Source organism: Oncorhynchus keta, chromosome 28 (genome assembly GCF_023373465.1).
Source record: "Oncorhynchus keta strain PuntledgeMale-10-30-2019 chromosome 28, Oket_V2, whole genome shotgun sequence".
NCBI lineage: Eukaryota > Metazoa > Chordata > Actinopteri > Salmoniformes > Salmonidae > Oncorhynchus > Oncorhynchus keta.
The window spans coordinates 23,756,665-23,768,355 of NC_068448.1; the positions used below are offsets into that span (position 1 = coordinate 23,756,665).

At 40.7% G+C, this 11,691-nt stretch overlaps 1 pseudogene; it reads left to right on the forward strand.

The window, feature by feature from the left end:
- Window positions 1-3,413: 3,413 nt before the first annotated feature.
- Window positions 3,414-9,688, forward strand: LOC118360398 (monocarboxylate transporter 2-like; annotated as a pseudogene).
- Window positions 9,689-11,691: the final 2,003 nt, after the last annotated feature.

Consider the following 11,691-nt stretch of genomic DNA (forward strand, 5'->3'; position numbering starts at 1 on the left):
GAAGGACCAACACCAGAGTGATTTCAAATATCATTTTATTCAACATTCTGGCTTGTAGAGGACCTGAGAGGACCCTTTCCAGGATCAAACACTGTCATCTTCCAGACGGAGTATTTAGAAATTTGGTCCACTTGGTCCCCAGGCAAGGAACCAGGCTGCCGGCTGTATCGTCTTGATAAAATTGCATCATTACTAAAAGGTCAGCTTCACTGTCAAGTTTCAGGGAAATCCTTCCTAACCTTCATTCTTTGATTGTGCAATTATAGGCCTACACGACCACCAAGCAGATTGTGGTCAGTAAAGGAGGAAATTATCATTTGAATTTGTCTGACCTGAACAAATACTTCAATAAGGAATCTAAGAGAAATCTGCTTATTTAATGAGTTCGATGTTCAATTGTGAAAATGTAGATTATTTAAAGTTTGGAACTAATTTACACTGAAAACACAGATTTATCTGAGTAAGTGTAACAGTATAATTTTAAACCGTCCCCTCGCCCATACCCGGGCGCGAACCAGGGACCTTCTGCGCACAACGACAACAGTCACCCTCGAAGCATCGTTACCCATCGCTCCACAAAAGCCGCGGCCCTTGCAGAGCAAGGGAAACTACTACTTCAAGGTCTCAGAGCAAGTGACGAAACGCTATTTAGTGCACACCGCTAACTAAGCTAGCCATTTCACATCCGTTACATAAGCATCTGGCATGTTGGGCAATTGACCTTCTTAGTGCTTGGGAAGTGAAAAAGATGGACCTGTGTTGACTAATCAAATATGTTCTTTTGACACCAAAATCCTAATGTAATCTGGGATGATTCATTAAGTGGGTGTCTTTGAGGTAAAGCTGGGTCTGCCTTTTTGGTAAAAACCAAATAAAGTAGCTGTGGAAAGCAACCAAGGAAAGCACATTTTGGAGATTTCAAATCTTAGAATAGAAAGGAAAGGCTTCCATCTCACTGAAAGGTGACTTCAGATGAGCGAACGTGTTGCATTTCATTTTAGCTACAGTACCTGTCGAAAGGAGACACCTACTCATTCAAAGGTTTTTCTTAATTTTTACTATTTTCTACATTGTAGAATACTGGTGAAGACATCAAATCAAAACTATAAAATAACACATATGGAATCATGTAATAACCAAAAAAGTGTTAAACAAATCAAAACATATTTTATATTTGAGATTCTTCAAAGTAGCCAACCGTTGCCTTGATGACAGCTTTGCACACTCTTGGCATTGTCTCAACCAGCTTCATGAGGTGTGATGCATTTCAATTAAGTTCATTAGAGTTACCAGCTTCAGAAATTGCAGCCTTAATAAATGCTTCACAGAGTTCATGTAACAGACACATTTCATTTCAACTGTTCAGAGAAGACTGCTTGAGTCAGGCCTTCATAGTCGAATTGCTGCAAAGAAACCACTACTAAAGGACACCAATAAGAAGAAGAGACTTGCTTGGGTCAAGAAACAAGAGCAATAGACTTGGCCCAAATTCTGCAGGGATACATCATCCCATCTGGTTTGCGCTTAATGGAACTATGATGTGTTTTTCAACAGGAGTGCTGCATCAGATGACCTGGCCTCCACAATCACCTGACCTCAACCCAATCGAGATGGTTTGGGATGAGTTGGACAGCAGAGTGAAGGAAAAGCTGCCAACAAATGCTCAGCATATGTGGGAACTCCTTCAAGACTGTTGGAAAAGCATTCCACGTGAAGCTGTTTGAGTGAATGCCAAGAGTGTGCAAAGTTGTCATCAAGGCAAAGGGTGGCTACTTTGAAGAATCTAAAATATATATTTGGATTTGTTTAACACTTTTTTGGTTACAACGTGATTCCATATGTGTTATTTCATAGTTTTGATGTCTTCACTATTATTCTTCAATGTAGAAAAGAGTAAAAAATAAAGAAAACCCCTAGAATGAGTAGGTGTGTCCAAACTTTTGAATGATACTGTTAATCAAATGTGTTTTTGTTCCCCAGTATTATTGTTGTATAAAAGTGCCACAAAAGTGGTCCCTGTGTGTCAATTTGATTCTGACTGGCCTGAAATGATCCCTCCTCCCTCCTACCATGACAAAACCCCTGATAAGATGATGATCAATATTTGGAATGAGCAGCACCAACGTGATGAAGACACAACTTTCGCTACGAGGGATACCTATGAAAGATTGTCAAAGGAGAAAAACGGAGGTAACACATCTGAATTCTATAGCACTGAAAGAGGTAAGCTGACGCTTAATGTTGGGGATAGGGCTGTTTACTGCCCCCTTTGGAGGAATTGCGTGCCCATATTAAACAGAAATTATTTTTGTCAAAAGTTGCTAATATATGCAAACAAAACATATTATTGAATAGAAAACACTCTAAAGCTTCTAAAACCGTTTAAATTAGGTCTGTATGTAAAGCAGAACTCTCAGGGCAGTCATTCTCCCAAACTCTCTCTTGTCATCATAAAAGTTGGCCCAACTTTGACGTCATCGCCCCCACCCTTCCCAAGCACCTACAGGTCTGGGAATAGTCTCTTTGTCTTCAGCGCGATGTCTGCTTCCAATGGGGCTTCTCATTGTGAGAATCGCGCGCTCACGAGAGTTTTGGCGGGCCGAAACCTTTCGGTCACGCGAAAAAACAGGTTACTCTTATGCGCGCTCTGCTCGGGTCCTGTCTTTTTTCCAAGATCGATTAAACGGTGCCTGTGTTTCTGTTCGTCCTCACAATTGCTGTACACCTTTATAACATGTTAAAGCTTGATTATGAACTTAGTTTGACAAGGTTAGTCGACATATAATATGTAATTTCTACGTTTTGGTGCGCATCCACTTGACTTTTGGCTGCATTTCAACCGAAATGTGTCGTGTTTGAGAACCGAAAGACACAGACTGCAAAACTAAACGCTGTTTTTGGTAAGTATAATTCCTTCCAGGTCTTCTGATGGAAGAACAGCAAAGGTAAGGGAATATTTATGTGGTAAATTTGTGTTTCTGTGGACTCCAAGATAGAGGAGCCATAATGCTACTTTTTGAGCGCCGACTCATAGTATAGCCTAGTGAACGAAACCTGTAACGTTAAAAATAAATGTAACACAGCGATTGCATTCAGAAGAAGTATATCTTCCTATATATATGTAGAACATGCATATTTAGTCAAAGTTTATGATGTATATTCCTTGTTAGCTGACGTTATCTGCCAGAGCTATCGTCATTTCTCAGGACATTTGAGTAGCATTTTTTGAATGATGCATCATTGTAAACAGAGATTTATGGATATATATAGCATATTATTGAAAAAAACATAAATGTACTGTGTTATATGTTATATTACTGTCATCTGATGAAGATTTCAAAAGGTTAGTGAAATTATTTTTCTTTTAATCCTGCGTTTGTTGATTGCATATTTTTTCAACTTGGCTATGCAAATTAGCTGTGTCTTCGGTGGTGGTTTGACATAAATATGTGCTATGTTTTCGCCGTAAAACATTTTAGAAATCTGACTTGCTGGGTAGATAAACAAGGTGTTTATCTTTCATTTGAGCCATTGGACTTGTTAATGTGTGGAGGTTAAATATTTTTAGGAATATTTTTGCGTTCCATGCGCCACCTTCCAGCTGAACGTGGGGGGGGGAGTTCCCAAATGGGAACGCCGAACCATATATTTTAAAGCACAAAACACATATGACATGACCAAAACTTGATACATAGTAATGAATGCAATGCCATAAGATTAAGGAGAAGTCAAGTCTAACAATACATGTAATGACAGGAGGTAGGAAGGAGTGTACATTTTCTCTGCTTTTGTTGAATGTTAAAATCACTGTGATAGTGATCTATTATTCAGTTCACTTCTTTTGAACCAAGTTGCAACTGGTTATTTTAGACAAAGATATCCTGTTTCCACAGCCGTCACTAACTCACCATGCCCCCTGCGGCCACAACTAACCTGGGGTACACCCCACCAGATGGAGGCTGGGGCTGGGCTGTGGTCTTTGGTGCCTTCATTTCCATCGGGTTCTCCTATGCCTTTCCCAAATCTCTCACCATCTACTTCAAGGAGATTCAGATGTACTTCAGTGTCTCCTACAGTGAGATTGCATGGGTGTCCTCAATCATGCTGGCTGCCATGTACGCAGGAGGTAAGTGTATACTGTGTGTGCATGTCATGGCTTATGGGGTATCACGATGTGTCAATAGGAATGTTATTTGTCCAACACACACTTTGGGCTGATTTCCCAGAGATTCTCCATTTAGCATTATTTTTAGTCCAAGGCCAGGTTCTATGTCTGTGAAACAGTCCCATTGTGTAAATAAAGGCAACAGCCACTGAAAGGTAATTATATATGATTATAAACTGGGTTGTTCGTGTCCTACATGCTGATTGGCTGACAGCCGTGGTATATCAGATTGCATAACACGGGTATGACAAAACATGTTATTTTACAGTTCTAATTACGTTGGTAACGAGTTTATAATAACAATAAAGTACCTTGAGAGTTTGTGGTATATGGCCAATATACCATGGCTAAGGCCTGTATCTAGGCACTCTCCTTTGCGTCGTGCATAAGAACAGCCCTTAGCCGTGGTATATCGGCCATATACCACACCCCTTCGTACCTTATTGCTTAAATATAGCGCTTTTCCTCTCATTATCTTTGCAGGTCCAGTGAGCAGTATACTGGTCAACCGCTATGGTTGCCGAACTGTGGTTATCATTGGTGGGCTCATGGTTGGGGCATCTATGGTTGCTGCTTCCTTTGGCACTACGATTATACATCTGTATTTATTAGTTGGAGTCATTGGAGGTATTTATTTGAATGTTTTCTTAAAATGTTGTCATTATTATGAAAATGTGTAGAATGTATTTATAATCACCAGTTTTCTTTGTTATGGGCTTAAAGCCACGAAAACCACAAATCTCAATCAATATCAGGCATGTGTTGTGTAATGTTTTAATAAATGTTTCTCTCTCTAGTTCTGACTGGGTAGGGAGGGAACTGAGTGGTTGGTTTCCGAGTAGATATGTCATGTGCGTCAGAAGGCCGTGTCACTCGTAGGGAGGAATAGTCTTTGATCACTCAGGGTCAATGCGCTAGGGAGCCTCTACACTCTCTCCCTCTTTCAGTTCAAGGACCTTCACTATGGGGCCTGTTAGACCATTTTATCACAAAGGTTGCTTTGGGATATTCTTCCCCAACTCTGATGAGTCAATAATTTTACATGCATGGTATTTGGAAAACTATCATACCAGCAAACAATGCTTTAGTGAAGTATTCTCAGATAGGGTAAGGATTGTTGAAATGTCAATAAACTGCTATGCCGGAAAAACTAAATGGAGAGGAAGAGAGCTCTAAAGAGAAACCACAGCAACTTGAATGTAAGCTCAGCTTCAGACAATTTGTACTCGGACTGATAGTAGTGAAGTTTGAGTGGCATGTTATCTGACAGATTGGCAGAGGATAGCTTAAATCTTCAAGAGGTTCAGGGTGACACCATCACTGTCATACGGCCAATGTAAATGGAATTCATTAATTCATAGATGATGGATTGATAAAGCAACCTTTCTTCTCTACAGGTTTTGACCTCTCTTTCAACCTACAGTCTTCCCTTACAATCATAGGAAAATACTTCCAGGTGAAAAGGCCAATGGCAAAAGGCCTGGCCATGGCAGGAAGTCCAATATTCCTCTCCACTCTGGCTCCACTCAATCAGTTCCTGTTTGATAACTTTGGATGGAGGGGAGGCTTTATGATCCTGGGAGCCATAGTGATGAACTGCCCTGATGAGACCCGTTAACATGATAACAGTCCAAAAACATCCTGTCACAGCCTCCAAAAGAACAACTGCCAAGAAGGTTGGTTCCACTGAGAACAAAGCTAACCCTGAGGCAGGGGACCTTCTAACTGAAACAGAGCAGAAGCAGAAGATAGGTGGCTGTGCAGACAAATTAATGGATATCTCTCTCTTTAAACACAGAGGATTCATCATCTACCTCATAGGCAATGTGGTCATGTTTTTTGGCTTCTTTGCTCCAGTGGTCTTTCTCCCCTCATATGCCAAAGGTATTGGGATTGATAACTACCAGGCCGCTTTCCTTCTCTCCGGCCTCATCGCCAACACCAAATGGATTAGACCCAGGATCCAGTACTTTTTCAGTTTCTCTGTGGCGTACAACGGTGTGTGTCACCTCCTCTACCCGTTTCTTGCGGTATACCTGGGGTACGCAGGCCTGGTGGTTTATGCTGTATTCTTTGGTGTGGCGTTTGGATGGTGTGTGCTCTGCTCTTTGAGGTCCTGATGGATTTGGTGGGAGCACAGCGGTTCTCAAGCGCTGTAGGACTGGTCACCATCCTCGAGTGTGGCCCTGTGCTTCTGGGTCCCCCAATTTCAGGTGAGTGAAGGAAATGTATTCATAATTTAAAATATTTCTTTCCCCCTAATTTCGATCTTGTCTCATCTCTACAACTCCACAATGGGCTCAGGAGGCGAAGGTCGAGTCATGCGTCCTCCGTAACATGACCAGCTAAACCGCGCTTCTTAACACCCACCCACTTAACCCAGAAGCCAGGCGCACCAATGTGTCGGAGGAAGCACTGTTCACCTGACAACCAATGTCAGCTTGCAGGTGCCCGGCCCTCCACAGGGAGTCGGTAGAGCGCGATGAGCCAAGTAAAGGCTCCCGGCTAAACCCTCCCCTAACCCAGATGATGTTGGTCCAATTGTGTGCCTCCCTATGGGACTCCCGATCATCTCATATGTATATATCATCTCATATGTATATACCGTACTCGATACCATCTACTGCATCTTGCCTATGCCGTTCTGTACCATCACTCATTCATATATTTTTATGTACATATTCTTAATCCCTTTACACTTGTGTGTATAAGGTAGTAGTTGTGGAATTTTTAGGTTAGATTACTTGTTGGTTATTACTGCATTGTCAGAACTAGAAGCACAAGCATTTCGCTACACTCGCATTAACATCTGCTAACCATGTGTATGTGACAAATAAATTTGATTTGATTAGATTAGATTTTGATCACTGCTGGTTGTGATACAGCCAGTGTCTTTAGTGAGTATTCATACATTTTAAAGATGCTTGTGTATATACAGTGCCTTCGGAAAGTATTCAGACTCCTTGACTTTTTCCAAATGTTGTTATATTACAGCCTTATTCTATAATGGATTTAAAAAATAAAACCGAAAACAGGTTTTTAGAAATGTTTGCAAATGTATTAAAAATAAAAACAGAAATACCTTATTTACATAAGTATTCAGACCAACAGTCTTGAAGGAGTTCCCACATATGCTGAGCACTTGTTGGCAGCGTTTCCATTGATCATCCTTGAGATATTTATACAACTTGATTGGAGTCCACCTGTGGTAAATTCAATAGATTGGACATGATTTGGAAAGGCTATATAAGGTCCCACGGTCTATATAAGGTCCCACGGTTGACAGTGCATGTCAGAGCAAAAACCAAGCCATGAGGTGAAAGGAATTGTCCGAAGAGCTCCGAGACAGGATTGTGTCGAGGCACAGATCAGGGGAAGGGTACCAAAACATTTCTGCAGCATTGAAGGTCCCCAAGAACACAGTGGCCTGTGTTCTTTGGAATCACCAAAATTCTTCCAAGGGCTGGCCGCCTGGCCAAACTGAGCAATTGTGGGAGAAGGGCCTTGGTCAGGGAAGTGACCAAAAATCAGATGGTCACTCTGACAGTGCTCTAGTGTTCCTCTGTGGAGATAGGAGAACCTTCCAGAAGGACAACCATCTCTGCAGCACTCCACCAATCAGGCCTTTATGGCAGTGTGGCCAGACGGAAGCCACTCCTCAGTAAAAGGCACATGACAGCCCACTTGGAGTCACCTGAAGAATCTCAGACCATGAGAAACAAGATTGTCTGTTCTGATCAAATCTAGATTGAACTCTTTGGCCTGAATGCCAAGTGTCACGTCTGGAGGAAACCTGGCACCATCCCAAAGGTGTAGCATGGTGGTGGCAGCATCATGCTGTGGGGATGTTTTTCAGATGCAGGGACTGGGAGACTAGTCAGGATCAAGGAAAAGATTAACAGAGCAAAGTACAGAGAGATCCTTGATGAAAACCTGCTCAGGGGCTCAGACATGGGCGAAGGTTCACCTTTCAACAGGACAACGACCCTAAGCACACAGCCAAGACAACGCAGTAGTGGCTTGGGGACAAATCTCTGAATGTCCTTGAGTGGCCCAGCTAGAACCCGTACTTGAACCCAATTGAACATCTCTGGAGAGACCTGAAAATAGCTGCAGAAACGCTCCCCATTCAACCTGACAGAGCTTTAGAGGAGAAACTCTCCAAATACAGATGTGCCAAGCTTGTAGCGTCATGCCTAAGAAGATACGAGGCTGTAATTGCTGCCAAAGGTGCTTCAATAAAGTACTGAGCAAAACGTCTGAATACTTACAGTATGTAAATGTCATATTTTTTAAAATATTTTTTTTATACATTTGCAAAAATGTATAAAAACCTGTTTTTGCTTTGTCATTATGGGGTATTGTGTGTAGATTGATTAGGGGGAAAATATATTTAAAAAATATATATAATATATAATCATATAATAAATGGCTGCTACTCTCTCTGCAGGGTTTTTGGTGGATGTCTTTGTTGACTACAAATACATGTATTGGGCATGTGGTGCCATGATGCTGGCACCTGGCATCTTTCTCTTCATCATGAACTACTTCAATTACAAACAACTGGACCAGGAGGTGAGGGAGAGACAGAGTGGAGCCATTGGGATGCAGTCTGTTAAGCAGTCTGTAGCGGAGGAGGCAGAAGCAAGGAAGAAGGAGATGAAAATGACTAAGGATGAGGAAATGGCAGAAGGGACAGGAGACTAAGGGGTTTATTAATGGGTTAATGTTGATGTTTATTATTTAGACCTGGGTTCAAATATTATTTCAAATATCTCAATGACTTTCACAAACAAAGAATTCAGATATGTTTTATTTGATAGATAAGTAGTTTAACATTGGAATGTATTTGGAAATACAATTGGAAAGTTTTGGCATGTATTTAAAATTACTCAAATACACTGACTCAAATACACTTTAACCCAGGTATTTGAAAACAATATTTCATTAAGTATTTAAAAATACTTTCAAATACTTCCAATAGTAGTAGTTGATTTGTATTTAAATAAAAATGATCAAATACACATGTATTTGAACCCTAGTATATTTTAACATTTTATATTTTTTATATGTATTATTGTGTTGAGGTTGTTGAAATATTTGTCTCATACTCTATTTGCCAAATAAGCAATCATGTCTTTACCCAAAGGCAATGTAAGTACAATATGATTCTTGCAAATAAAATGGCACAACTTCATCAGTACTATGTGGAGGAAGCTGTAACCCACATATATATGACCAAAAGATGGCAGTACAGACCTACTACAGTAAAAAAGGTTCTCTGAGCACACCAGGAGTTCAGTACGCCTGTCCTCGAGGGTTGTAGTCCTGCTGGTTTTCATATCTCCCTGGCACTTCATTGCCTAATGAATGGATATCACTGATTGGCTAGGGAATTGTTTTTATTTCTCGGAATAATATTATATTACTGTAAATTATGTTTACATGACCTTGACATGCAGAACATCCCTCAATATCCCCCTCAACTATGGTATTCAATGTAGGCGGGTGTTACTAGTTTATATGCACCAGACCAAATAAATGTTGCCGTGAAAATGATCTGGTCTGGACTCATTGAACCGTGTTCAAAATATCTAATCAACATGGCTTTCTAGTGTGGTCATTATAAAAGATCAATGCTCACCATTACATAGATGTCCTGATCATTACACATAGATGTCCTCATCATTACACATAGATGTCCTCATCATTACACATAGATGTCCTCATCATTGCACATAGATGTCCTGATCATTACACATAGATGTCCTCATCATTACACATAGATGTTCTCATCCTTACACATAGATGTCCACATCATTACACATAGATGTCCTCATCATTACACATGGATGTTCTCATCATTACACATAGATGTCCTCATAATTACTCATAGATGTCCTCATCATTACACATAGATGTCCTCATCATTACACATAGATGTCCTCATCATTACTCATAGATGTCCTCATCATTACATACATTTTAAGGCAGAAATTGCCTCTCTTAGATGGCAGGAAAACTGTTCATCAGAGAAACCTGAAAATCTGATAGGAAACACATGTAACTGCCAGAGAAAGATCTATCTAGGGTCTTGGTCTTGTATAATAGTCAATGACAATGTTGCAGCATTCAGCTTCAGCTTCATTTTTTTAGATGCTGGAGAACACCATGCCTCAGTATGTTGTTATTACAGTATTAAGTATACAGAAAATAGGGTAGGTCATAGTTCACATGGGTAAATTACTGATTGACCTACAATACCAGACAAAAGTTTGGACACACATACTCATTCCAGGGTTTTTATTTATTTTGACTATTTTCTACATTGTAGAATAATAGTGAAGACATCAAAACTGTGGAAGAGAAATTACAGTCCATCATTAATTTAAGACATGTAGGTTAGTCATTTCGGATAATTTCAAGTACTTTGAAAGTTTCTTCAAGTGCAGTCGCAAAAACCATCAAGCGCTATGATGAAACTGGCTCTCATGAGGATCGCCACAGGAAAGGAAGACCCAGAGTTACCTCTGCTGCAGAGGATAAGTTCATTAGAGTTACCAGCCTCAGAAATTGCAGCCCAAATAAATGCTTCACAGAGTTCAAGTAACAGACATATGTCAAAATCAACTGTTCAGAGGAGACTGCGTGAATCAGGCCTTCGTGGTCAAATTGCTGCAAAGAAACCACTACTAAAGGACACCAATAAGAAGAAGAGACTTGCTTGTGCCAAGAAACATGAGCAATGGACTTTAGACCGGTGGAAATCTGTCCTTTGGTCCGATGAGTCCAAATTTGACATTTTTGGTTCCAACCGCTGTATCTTTGTGATATGCAGAGTAGTTGAACGGGTGATTTCCGCATGTGTAGTTCCCACCGTGAAGCATGGAGGAGGAGGTGTGATGGTGAGGGGGTGCTTTGCTGGTGACACTGCCTGTGACTTATTTTGAATTCAAGGTACACTTAACCAGCATGGCAACCACAGCATTCTGCAGAGATACACCATCCCATCTGGTTTTGTGCTTAGTGGGACTATCCTTTGTGTTTCAACAGGACAATGACCCATCACACCTCCAGGCTGTGTAAGGGCTATTTGACCAAGAAGGAGAGTGATGGAGTGCTGCATCAGATGACCTGGCCTCCATAATCACCCAACCTTAACCCAATTGAGATGTTTTGTGATGAGTTGGACCGCAGAGTGAAGGAAAAGCAGCCAACAAGTGCTCAGCATATGTGGGAACTCCTTCAAGACTGTTGGAAAAATATGTTTGATATGTTTAACAACAGATGGCAGCATCGCGACTAGCTCTTAGGAAACTTTGCAGTATTTTGTTTTTGTATGTACTATGTTTTATATTATTAGCTCAGGAAAGGTTTTGTGTAATTACATACAGCCGGGAAGAACTATTGGATATTAGAGCGGTGGTAACTCACCAGAACTACCAGCATTATGACCAGGAAAATGACTTCCCTGGAGCAGATCCTTTGTTTACTCTCCTCAGAGCAATATAACTTATTCCAGAGGC